The sequence below is a fragment of the Sminthopsis crassicaudata genome, chromosome 6 (assembly GCF_048593235.1).
Source record: "Sminthopsis crassicaudata isolate SCR6 chromosome 6, ASM4859323v1, whole genome shotgun sequence".
In the NCBI taxonomy this organism is placed as follows: Eukaryota; Metazoa; Chordata; class Mammalia; order Dasyuromorphia; family Dasyuridae; genus Sminthopsis; species Sminthopsis crassicaudata.
Genome location: NC_133622.1, coordinates 137,861,177 through 137,874,428, shown reverse-complemented (window position 1 = coordinate 137,874,428; position 13,252 = coordinate 137,861,177). Strand labels below are relative to the sequence as shown.

Below are 13,252 nucleotides of genomic sequence, written 5' to 3'. Positions count from 1 at the left end.
GGTTTTGGGGAGAAAGGAAGTTTGCAAAAGGAATCAATGAGGTTAGGCAGCAAAATAGAGTTACCGATGAGGTTATTGAGAAAAACCAGGGTGACATGATAAGAGAGTAAGGGGATGAAGTGAACTTAAGAGAAATATTCTTTAATAAAAATTTAAGTTGTTTCACGTTGTTTGACCCTCAGTTTCCTCATCTATAAAACGAGTTCTAAGACTAATTCAGTCTATGTCTAACTTTTAATGACTTTTGCAAAAGTTTTAAATATCTATGCTATATAGTAGGCAGTAGAGGGCAGTAAAATACTTCTGGAGGTACAGACTGCTTAGATTTTTTTTTTTTTTTCTGAAGTAGTATAAGAAACTTAAAAATCTTAAAAAGTGTCTAAATATCACGTTTTGGAATGTTGAAGAGTATTTTAAAACAGTAAATTAAATTGGCCAAATACTCAGAGAGTTCTATTAGTAGCTTTATGGACATATAGGATAGGGAACCTTTGGTTTTCTGATTATATCCCCTTTTTTGTGCTTGGTGTTATTTAACCAATTAGTTGTATCTGATTCTTTGTGACTCCATTTGGGGTTTTCTTGGCTAAGATACTAGAATTGTTTGCTATTTTCTTCTTCACTTTTTTCTTTAGGTTCCCAAAAAAGACCATTTTCTTGGTAGTTGTGTTTATTCTGACTTTAGTTGTCTTTTTGTGTGTAATAGGGAATTGGAATTGATGAGATGTGATACGTAATCATGGAGAGTAATTATCATGACTTTCTTCTCCCTAAGTAGTGTCTCTACTGAAGATGAAAGACTGGGCCAGACAGGAAAATTTATCCAAGAATCTCTTATCAGAAATAAGAGAGAAATAATATTATTGTGGGAAAAGGCACATTCTATTTTCTTTTATTTTAAAACTTTTATTAAATGATATGAACAGCAATATTTTTCACAGATTTTCCCAATGACAAATTTTCAAAGATTTTGCTGAAAATGTTGGAACATTAATAGTTCATGTTTTTGAACATATTGTAAGATTTAGATAATTTTAACCACTTAGCTTGTATTATGTTTATTTTTAGTTGATATTGTTCATATTTGTTTTCAAATATGCAAATGATCTGTGATCTCATCCATATAAAAGCTCTTCATTGCAATTATGTCAGGTCCTCTGCAATTGAGGAGCAATATGGACAATTCACTGTGAGTTAGGTCTGTGGTCATTTGTGCATTTGACTCAGTCTCTGCTTACAGAGCAGCAGGGCTCAAGACAGTTATGCTGCCCATTCAGAGGGGCAATCCACTTCAGGGGAGAAGGGTGAGGCTGGAGTAGCTCCACCTGTCCCTGCCCAGAGGATGTGACAGGGCTGCAGAAAGGATCAGATTTCTGAGCAGATTATGCAGTTAGACCAAGGCAGGCAAACCCCAAACTGTTAGAGGCCTGATACCAAACTGAAAGGTCCTTTTAAGTATGCTGAAATACTAATTAAGGGTCTGGGGTAACAGGAGAGGAGAAATAGATCAAAGAGACTGCTAGTCCCAGGACAGGTGTCCGATTTCTGATTGTTTCTAAAAAATAATCACAAAAACTGAGTCTACCTGGGAAATTCAATAGAATAAAGGATTTCAAAGTTAAAACTTAACCAGCACATCAGTCCAGTAAATTTAAGCAAGGAGTAAAGTACTGTTTAAAGGACTTCGAATTAAATCTGAACTAGTAAAATAGGGGGTGGGGCAGAAGTACCTAAGAAAATACACAAGTTTCCCCAATTTCCTATGTCTTCCTCTCTTTTTTTCTCATGGAAAGGAATTAGTAAATAACCATTCCACATATAAATCCCAAAAGTGAATCAAAATTCCTATCCATATACATAACAGACTAAAAAATCCCTCAAACATAACAGCAATAGTTACACAAGTTTAACAATTTCCATCCCAAGTATTAAACATAGTAAAACAGTTAAAATTTTAACAATTCAGCCACTTTCCCACTCCCCTATATCAATCCAAATTACATCAGGATCTGGGGCAATGGTATTCTCAAAAACTGCTTTCTGCTGAAGATGGGCAGAGATGCTCACTCCAGGGAGGGGGATGGGTGTAGTATGGTGTGCTGACAATCAAAGCTCGGATCTAGGTCCCAGAAGCAAGTCAATATATCTTTAATTTGACCAAATCTAGAAACAAACAAAGTTAAAACAAAGAAAAGTTAAAACAGTCTGAGATAGAAAGACTGGTCTATAAGGACTGCTACAAGATGTGGTCTTTCATTAGTTATAATAAACCTTAAAAAAAACTTGAATATCCAGACACAATATCTAGTAACTGATAGATGAACAGACTAAATACTTATTTGCTCAAATATTTAGGGTATAATGATTACAAATAACCAGACAGGAAACAGCAAGTTATGACATAATTGAATTGCATTAACAGTTTCTTATTGACCATTGCTCTGATTATATAAATCAGTTACAGGAGGAAAAAAATGCAGTGACAAACCCAAGAAATTTTACCTCCTATAACAAATCCCATTAACCAAAGTTTTGGATAAATCTTAAACAGATATTTACCATAACCTTATAGTTATACAAATCAGTTTGCTACTTTTAGCCAAGGTACAACTTAATAAAAAAAAAAAAAAAAGGTCTGGGATAGTTTAGAGGGAAGGGGGAGGAGAGGATTCCACGTGGGTGCCCTTCCCCCACTCCACCTCCAAAGAGGCAGGGTGGAGGGAAGGCGAACTAAACTGCAGCCAGGTTAACTAGGTGCTCCATAGCTGAAGTAGCAGAGAGCAGTGGGGGGTGAGTTCAAATCTTCACCTTTGAAGACAAAAGATCTCTACCCCACCCAAACTTCAAAGTAGCAGAAATCAGTGGGGTTTAAAGTTTAACTTACAATGTTATAATACAGGTAACAAACTCTGAACCAAAATACAGCTTTAAATTCCCAATGATATAAAACTGCTTTTCCTATCAAATTTCAAATAATGAAACAGCATAGTTTTTCTCTCTGGCTCCATGTAGCTATTATTCCCAGTGGATTTCTCCTAAGCTCCAACTTGGCCAGAGTTGGAGCCTTCAGAAAAGTCAGATCTAATTAGAGGCAAGTAACCCCTTTCAGGCAAATTAACAAAACTTCACTTTAACAAGCTATTGTTCTTTTAAGATCTTATACTTAAAGAGAATTAAACCTAGCCAGCATAGGCAACAGTAAAATTATTTCCCACAATTTTAAAACTGCCCAAAAGAATACTCAGAACAAATCTGGCATGCAAAGGCATTAGTAACATTATTTCCCAAATTTAGAATCATCCTAAAATTCCTAGTCAAATGTTTTCTCCAGCTGGAGTTCAGAATTATACTAAGTACAGTTGCAACATTGAAATAACCAATTCCCAAATTTCTTGATCATTGTTCTTAAATTTAAAAGAGCTTTTAAATTAACAAAACAGACAAACAAATCACACAGAACACAGAACACACATAGACTTCTAAGTCAAAACATTTAACACAGACCAGGGGCTATCTGGGAAGAATAGCCCTGAGGGAAGTTGTCAGCTCCAGAGTCTTCCCTTCCATAATCCAAACAGAGCCTTTTTTTTTTTTTTTTTTTTTTTAAAGCCATATGGTGTCTTAAAAAAAGACAGATTTATACTCTGGAATGCCCAGTGTTATGCCAATTGGCATCCTCCATCCAGAAAACCCTACTCCCAGAATTTATGCCTGTCAGTATTTCATAATTCTGGGAATCCAGATGCTAGCATACAGAACAGAGCAGAACAGGTCTTAAGACTTAATCAGATGGTACCCCAAAAGGTACCCAGACAGACTTACTCTCCTGTGGCCCAAATGGGGGTGTCTACCATCAAGCTGTTGTGGCTGGAAACTGCTCTTTTCCCCAGAGGCCCCGGAAAAAAAGTCCAGGGGGGCCTGGCCTCTCGAGGCCAAGAATTCATATCCATAGCCACCCTAAGGTCCAAGACAGAGATCGGAAAGTCTCTTATCTCTAATCCTGCTCATTTTCTAAATCTCTCTGGGGAGCTCCAAAATGTAATGCTGGAGAAACTGAGCAAGACTAATTAGAGAACAATTTAATAATTTATTAAATGGGAGAGATTTACTGGGACCAAATGGATCCATGGTTTCATCCCAGGGCTGAATGAGACTATTATCTCAAAGAATCCAGAGTGAATGTCAGATACAAGATTCTTTTATAGGGTAATAAGAACAATGACATAATGGAGGCAGGCACCTAGTATGACATAATGGGAGGTACTGGAGAGGCTCCTGATAGTCTAATTACATCTAAAATGGATAAAGATCTTTATCCTATCAAACATTTAGAGGGAATGGTTATAACCTGGGCAGAGTAACAGAATAAGTAATTAGGGAAACTGACATTTCAGAATAAGTAATTGACATTTCAGAGTAAGTAAACTGACAAACAGAATAAGTAATTAGGGAAACTGACAATCAGGACATTAAAAGAACTGTGGCACAACAGTAGGAGACTCCATATGGGGTCATGAAGAAACTGGACTCTAAAATAGCTTGCTTTGCCAATTCTTAGACCTGAATTATTCCTACCATCTACTGTTTTTGTATGCATATATATGATGCTGAACAAAGATAGTAAAAATTTCTCAACCTGTGCTGACCAGGTCCACTACTTATGTTACATAACCTCAACCCAGCCCTTGATACCCCAAGCCAATCCTTTTATATGTCCCTAATTACCATAGTATCCCTCTTACTATATATATTATTTATGATATACTTGCTGAGAAAACTATGAGAGAAATAGTAATTACCCCTGTAGACCAGCCCATAAATGCATGTAAGGGGCTGATGAAGTAGCTACAGAAGGAGGTTGACTCCAACTTGGAAACTCTGCATATACATAGAGTTGATATAATACCAGATAAATAATACCAGATTCAACCTGATTGCATTGGTTATCATTAGTTGCTCACTTATTGTTACTTATTGTATATACATACATACATACATACATACATACATACATACATACATACATATCCTTGGCCTTATAAACCAGAACCCAGATTGATACAAATCTAAAAATTTTAATGGATAATGAACTATTACATTGAGATATTAGTTTATTTAGCTATTTGTATATATACATGTTCATATATGTGAACAGATGTTTCTTTTTTTATATTTAGTTAATTTTGCTAATTTGATAGGTATGAAGTATTACTTCAAAGTTGTTTCAATTCATATTTATTTCATTATTAAGTTGAACTTTTCCCTAGGAGATTGTAATATATGTATCTCCTTTTGTAAATTGCCTTCCTGAACTATATTGATTTAGTGCTTATTATATGCCAAGCACTGGATCAAGGATGTAAAGAAAGGTAAAAAGAATTCCTGCAAAACCTGATCTTAAAGAACTCATATTATAACTGTGGGGAATGTAGAGATAAGTGAAGAACTTACGGGAATGTTTAAATTCTTTTTTTTTGTATTTTATTATTCATCATTTCTGTGTCTCTGTGACCTGCTTAAATATGTTGTGTGTTAGCCAATATTTACTTAAACTTTAGCTATATTTACTTGACCTGAAATGATGACATTTATTACAATTCAATGTTATCAATATTTAGACTATTAGTTGAATGCTGTTAGCTTAGTAATCTAAACTTAGAAGGTCTTTTGGCACCAATGTCTAACATTCAATTAAGGGGAGAGAGCACCTATTTCTCAACGCTCCCCAACTTATGATGTAATCCTTTGTAACAGAAACCTTCCATTCCAATCTCTCCAAATAGCAACAACGAATTAGATGCTTCCCCCTCCCCTTCTCAATGCTCTCTTACTTGTGATGTAATTTTTTGTATAAAAGCTATGTATCTTTACTACTTCTTTAGCTCTCCCAACCATGAGCTTTCTCTTTCTTATCTCAAAATGGGAGGGCTCATCCTCCAGAGGTTTTCAATAAACAACTTTTCTGCCTTTTACTGAGTGATCTCTGAGTAGTCATTTTGGGTAAGGGTCTTCTACATCCTTCACATAAAGAAAGAGATAATAATATATACTATACATACAGTATGTACTATAGTATAAATAGAAATTAATTTGAGATGGAAGTTGAAGGGAATGAGAAAGATTTCCTGAAGAAGGTAAGGGAGATTTGAGCTAAATCTTGAAGGTAAGAAGTAGGCAGAATTGAAAAGGCTTTAGCTATATCTCACAAAGTCTGCTATATTTGTGTTACTGTTATTATGCTCTTTAATACAATTCTTTACTATTTCTATATTTCTATGATTTGTTCTTGGACCATGGTCTCTGTTTGTATTCTTTGTACATATTTTTTGGATTGATTATACTTTTTACTAAGTTATGGTCTATAGAAGACATTTAATATTTTTGTCTTTCTGAATTAATTTATGTATTCTTGATAAGATAAAGTGATATTTTTTACAAAGAAATCAGGTGGTAATGAAAAAATAACATAACATAAATATGTCCAAATAAATAACAGAATATGTCCATTCATATCAGTGTGGCCATTTCTATCAGATCTAGTTTTTCTAATATTTTGTTAAGAGCCATAATTTCTTTTTTTAATCTTTCTATTATATTTGTCAAGGCCTGACAGAAACATGTTAGGGTACCCAACTTTTTTGTACCTTTTCAAAAATTTCAGTTAGATTTTCCTTATTTAAATGTTATTTCATTTATTGATACATACATAATATATTTAATGTTTACATATATATATTTGGAAATTGATATTATTTTATTATATAGTAACCTTGTAGGCTCAATAAATTTTTCTGTTTTTTTTCTTCTTTTTGTAGAGTTTATTCTTACTATTGCCTTAACCTGAAATTATGTTCACAGCTTCTCTCAGTTAAACTGAAGTATATTCTACTGAGCCTATGTTTTAAGTATGTGTGTGTGTGTGTGTGTGTGTGTTTTGCATGTAGAAAATTGGTGGGGGGGCAGCTAGGTGGTGTAGTGGATAGAGCACCAGTCTTGAATTCAGGAGGACCGGAGTTCAAATCTGGTCTCAGACACTTAATACTTCCTAGCTGTGTGACCCTGGGCAAGTCACTTAACCCCAGCCTCAGGAAAAAAAAAAAAGAAAATTGGTGGGGTAGGTTTAACCAACCCCATTTTTATATTTAAAGTTAACTTAATGAGTTTTTATTTTCCTCTATAAGAACATCTATCTGTCTACCTATCTACCTACCTACCTACCTATCTGTCTGTCTATCTATCTATCATTTATCTATCTAAATGAGTGAGTGAATAAATAAATAAATAAATAAATGAATAAGAATGAATAAATTACAAAACAAAACAAAACAAAACAACTCCGGGTAGCAACTTGATTTATTTGAAATAATTTTATGTTAGTTTTTTCCTTCATACATAGACATATACATGGATAGTCTTCTTTTCTCCTTGCCCAATTTAAATTTATATTTCTGGATCTTGCCTTACATACACACAGAGAAAGAATCTGAAACTTCTTTTGCTTAAAACAAGCTCCTTTCAGTCTCTATCATTACCCATAGACAGTATCCTCTTTTATAATTAAGACACTTTTTTTTTTTTAACAGCCTAGATAAGAGTGTGATTTATGATCCCTTCCTTTTCTCTCCAGGTCTTCATTAAAATATTTTTTTGCTTGTGGTATCTTGGTTCCAAGAAATACGAATTCATTTCTTCCTTTTCTTCTTTCCTTTTTTCTTTTAATTTATTTGTTGTATAACTCTTTATGAGATTGCTCATTGTTGTTTTTTGTTGTTGTTCTTTCAACGACCCTCAGATAGGTTAGACTTCTAAACTATAGTTGTTTTGTTTCCTCCTGGAAGCAAATAAATAGTGACTCATCACCTAACTTTTTTTTGGTTTATGGACTAATTTATGGACAGTGGAGACAATATCTTTACTGAACAATGGAGCATAAAAAGGTGTGTGGAACAGAGTTCTGGACCCTCCCCTCCTTACCCAAATTGATTACTTGAAGGTGTTTCTAGATACAGAAAGAAAGCCTTTATTCCATTCTTGCAAGAAGCTGGCCAGCACTCACTAGGCAGTCTAGTAGGGTATGGCCCAGTACAGAATCAGAAGTTGGATTATATAGTTGAAAAAACAGGTCTGCCCCTTATCCTGTTGATTTTTAAATTCATTGGATGGACTGAAATCTTCAGGAACACAGAAGGGGCTCCTGACCAATGTACAACAATACTTCTTTATTTGGCATAAGCAGTGCTGATGTGCCAGTGCAGATTCTGCTTCTTAGGGATCATGTGACTTCGTAAAACTTAGGCCTACGGTCTGCTTTACCCTACAATTTTCATTTATACTTTTATTCCATTAATTTATTTTATTTTATTTCTATTTTTTATTTATTTATTTTATTCATTTATTCCATTCAAGGGCATTAGTGAATGGAGGACTGATTGGATAGAGTAGGGAGCTCTGGTTTTATTATTCTGTTGAGTGAATTATAAGAGTAGTTATAGGGAAAAGGAGAAAAGAAGCAGGAACAACAAAATTCATTTAGAAGAACAAAAGGGAATTAATAAAAAAAAAAAAGAAGGCAAAGTAAGGTGGCCTAGCAATACTAGATGTCAAACTATAGTATAAAGCAGTAATCATCAAAACTATCTGTCATTGGATAAAAATGTAATGGTGGATCAACAGAATAGATTAGTTCCTCAAGACACAGTAAAACGTAGTGTTTGATAAAGCCAAAGACCCTCTGGGATAACAATTCATTGTTGGACAAAAATGGCTAGGAAAACTGGAAAATAAGGTGATAAAACTAAGCAGAGATCAACATCTTATACTATATACAAAGATAAAATAAAAATGCACCTATATTTAGACATAAAGAATGATACCAAAAGTAAATCAGAAAAGCAAAGAAATAATCTTTCAAATCTATGAAAAAGAGAAGGATTAAAGACCAAACAAGAGATAACATTGTGAAATACAAAATAGATGATACTAATTATATTAAAGTTTTCACAAAGTAAACCAATGCAACAAAAATTAGAAGACAAGTGAAAAGTTGAGAAACACTATTTATAGTATTTATGATAAAGGTCTAATTTCTCAAATATATAGAGAATTGAGTCAACTTTATAAGAATACAAGCCATTTCTCAATTGATAAATGGTCAAAGGATATAAACAGGCAGTTTTAGATGAAGAAATCAAAAGTTTCTATAGTCATATGAAGAAATGTTCTGAATTAGAGAATTGCAAAATTTAAAATTCTGAGGTACTCATTTCACACCTATCATCAAATTGGCTAAAAAATGAAAGGAAAAAATGATAAATGATGGAGAGGACATGGGAAATTGGGATGCTAATGCACTGTTGGTGAAGTTGTGAATGGATCCAACCATTCTGGAGAGCAATTTAGAGCTATGCCCAAAGACAATCAAGCTATGCATGTCCGTTGATCTAGCAGTACCTTTAGGTTTATATCCCAAAGAGATAATAAAAAAGGGGGAAAGGATTTACAAATGCAAAAATGTATAGCAGTGAACGTGTGGCATATGAATGTAATAGAATATTATTGAACAATAAGAAATGATAAGCAGGTAGATTTTATAAAAACCTGGACTTACATAAATTTCTGCAAAGTAAAACAAGCAGAAACCAAACCAAACCAAAACAAAAAAACACCATTCTATACAGTATCAGTAAAATTTTGTGAGGATCAACTAAGAATGACTTAGCTCTTCTCAGCAATACCATGATCCAAGACAATCACAAAGGACTCAAGATGTCTATCCTTGTGCAGATAAAGAAGTAATGAATTCTGAATGCAAATGGCAGCAAATTATTTTTTTCTTATTTCTCTCTTTCTTTTTTGTTTTTGTTCTATTCTTTCAAAACTGTGACTAATATGGAAATACATTTTATATGATTATACATGTGTAACCTATATCAAATTGCATAGGAATGGGGGAAGGAGAAAAATTTGGACTACAAAAAGAGCTTCTACAAACATTTTTGTACCTGTAGGTCCTCTCCCCTTTTTTATGATCTCTGGGATACAGAGATACTGCTGGATCAAAAGATATGCAAAATTTTATAGCCCTTTGGGCACAGTTCCAACTTGCTCTCCAAAATGGTTGGATCAGTTCAAAATTACACCAACAATGTGTAAGTGCCCTAGTTTTCCCAATCCCCTCGAACCGAACATTTATCATTATTTTTTCCTGTCAGCCAATCTCAGAGTTGTCTTAATTTGCCTTTCTCTGCTTAATAGTGATTTAGAACATTTTTTCATATGGCTAGAAATGGCTTTAATTTCATTGTCTGAAAATTGTCTGTTCATATCCTTTGATCATTTAGAAACTGGGGAATAGCTTGTATTCTTATAAATTTGAGTCAATTCTCTATATATTTTAGAAATGAGGCCTTTTTTTTTTTTTTTTTAAGAAACACTGAATTTAAATATCTCCCCCCTGCCCCCAGCTTTCTGCTTCCTTTCTAATCGCAGCATTGGTTTTGTTTGTACAAACTCTTTTAAATTTAATATAGTCAAAATTATCCATTTTGCATTTCATAATGTTCTCTACTTCTTCTGTAGCCATAAATTTCTCCCTTCCCCATGGATCTGAGAGGTAGACTATCCTTTGTTCTCCTAATTTACTTATAGTATCATTCTTTATATCTGAATCATGAACCCATTTTCACCTTCTCTTGGCATTGGGTGTTGATCAATGCCTAGTTTCTTCCATACTATTTTCCAGTTTTCTCAGAAATTTTTTTTGACAAATAGCAACTTCTTATTCCAGAAGCTAAAGTCTTTGGGTTTATCAAACACTAGATTACTATAATCATTGACTATTGTGTCTTGTGAATCAATTGATCCACTATTCTATTTCTTAGGCATTACCAAGTAGTTTTGATGACTGCTACTTTATAATATAGTTTTAGTTCTGATACAGCAAATCTATCTTTCTTTGTATTTTTTTTCACTAATTCCCTTGAAATTCTTGAATTTTTGTTCTTCCAGATGAATTTTGTTACTTTTTTTTTTTTTTTTTTTAGGTTTTCAAAGTAATTTCTTGGCAGTTTGATTGGTATGGCACTAAGTAGATTAGGGAAAATTATCATTTTTTATTATATTATCTTGATTTGTACTATATTAGCTTGATATATATATATATATATATATATATATCAATATATATATATATCAAGCTATTTAGGCTCTTGATATACTTCACATTGTTTAGATCTAACTTTATTTGTGTGGAAAGTGTTTTGTAATTGTGTTCATATAATTCCTGACTTTGTTTTGTCAGGTAGACTTCAAAATATTTTATATTATCTGTAGTTATTTTAAATGGGATTTCTCTATCTCTTGCTACTGGCCTTTGTTAACATAGAAACATAACATAAATGACTTATATGTGTTTGTTTTATAAGGTGCAACTTTGGTAAATTTGTTAATTGTTTCTAGTAGTTTTTTAGTTGATTGTCTAGGATTCTTTAAATATACCATCATGTCATCTGCAAAGAATGATAATTTTGTTTTCTCATTACCTACTTACTCTACATGGACCACTTTTTGTTAGGGGTTTTGTGACAAAAAAAGCAATATAAGCAGATGATATCATAATCTTTTTCTAGCACTGCCTCCCTGAATTCCCCAGGCACCATAGGTATACACAATGATTTTCCATCCAATGAGATTCACCAATGATAAATCTTTAACTAGGTGACAGATGGTAAATTATAGCTGCATCCAAGTATTTTGTATGAACAACAAATTACCTTTTCCTTTAGAGCAGCCTTCATTTCATCAATATGAAGATACACATCTTAATTCTGATGAACAGATGTCACAATTCCATGAATCTTAATTGTGAGAACAACACCATGATCTTGCCTCTATTGTACTGTGACTTGAATTTTGGAATCCCTTCATAACCAAGGCAAAGTTTTATCACATGGCAATGCAGCAATTTTGGTGCTGAGCTTGTGAGCTAAGATAATAAATAGTTAGGGGCATGTACTCTTTGGTTTCCTCTGTAGCTTAATCAAACATCAATTCCTGTTATCCTGGACCAATATATTCTTCATTGTATTCTAGATGAACCCCTTGAGCAATGTCTGGTGCCTACTGCTCCAAGTATATCGGAACATTGAAGATCATATATTCAAATCCTTTAGAAGAATTATCATACCCACATGCTTAATTGTTTATCAGATCACTTTATGACAGTCAGCAGTAGCTCTGGATGTGATCTCACTTGAAAGTCATATTATTCCAGTCTTAGCAATTGTTTCACAAGCAACTTTGGCATCAAGGTCCTGCTGAAGATGGGCATCAAACAATAAATCACTAATCTGATCACAGATTTTATTTGCATGATGGCCCCTCAGACTTCCTAGTCTGGGGAAGTAAGATTCCTTCCTTGATGAAAGTCTAGTTGAAGTTGTAGAGCTGGCCACTGCTGTGGGAAAGGGGACCAAGCAGTGGGAAATGGATCTTCACAGCATAGGCCAAACCCATAATTTTTAAAAAAGTTTATCTTTTATTTGTACATCACCTTTAGGAAAACATAATGGATAGAAAGTTGCCTGCAGTGCCATAAAAACCTAGGTGCAAGCCTCATTTCTGACACAAATGATCTTATTTAACATCTTAGTGCTCTAAGTAACTCTCTAAAAATATAAATTGCTAAGAAAGTGCTAAACTACTTTGGTCAAGGGAGTTTCCTCATTAGGGAATTTCCCATGACAAGGAAATTACAGGGATAGTCCCTATCCCTATCTCTCCATTTCTAAATATATTATTCTCCCACTTCTAATCCAGCCAACTCTTAAACAAAGTATAAAAAGAAAAAAAAGAAAAAACACCTTCAAAAAACCCCATCAACACATCAGTTAAATCTGAATGCATATGATATTGCACACTAATAATTGGCTCCCAGCTTGGAAGGACTATGATTTTTTTCTGTTTCACCCAATCATTCTTTAGTATGAGATCATTTAGTTTCCAATTATTTTTTGGTCTGTTTTCCCCAGGCTTTTTATTGAATGTAATTTTCATTGGATTGTGGTCTGAAAAGGATTCATTTACTATTTCTGCCTTACTGCATTTGATTTTGAGGTTTTTATGTCCTAATATATGGTCAATTTTTGTATAGGTTCCATGAACTGCTGAGAAGAAAGTGTTCTCCTTTCTATTTCCATTTAGCTTTCTCCAAAGATCTATCATATCAAACTTTTCCAGTATTCTATTTACCTCT

The 13,252-nt window shown here is 33.6% G+C and overlaps 1 pseudogene; it reads right to left on the bottom strand.

Moving 5' to 3' along the window:
• Positions 1 to 12,513, bottom strand: part of LOC141547295 (S-adenosylmethionine synthase-like) — a 28,113-nt pseudogene extending 15,600 nt beyond the window's left edge.
• Between the last annotated feature and the right edge of the window lie 739 nt (positions 12,514 to 13,252).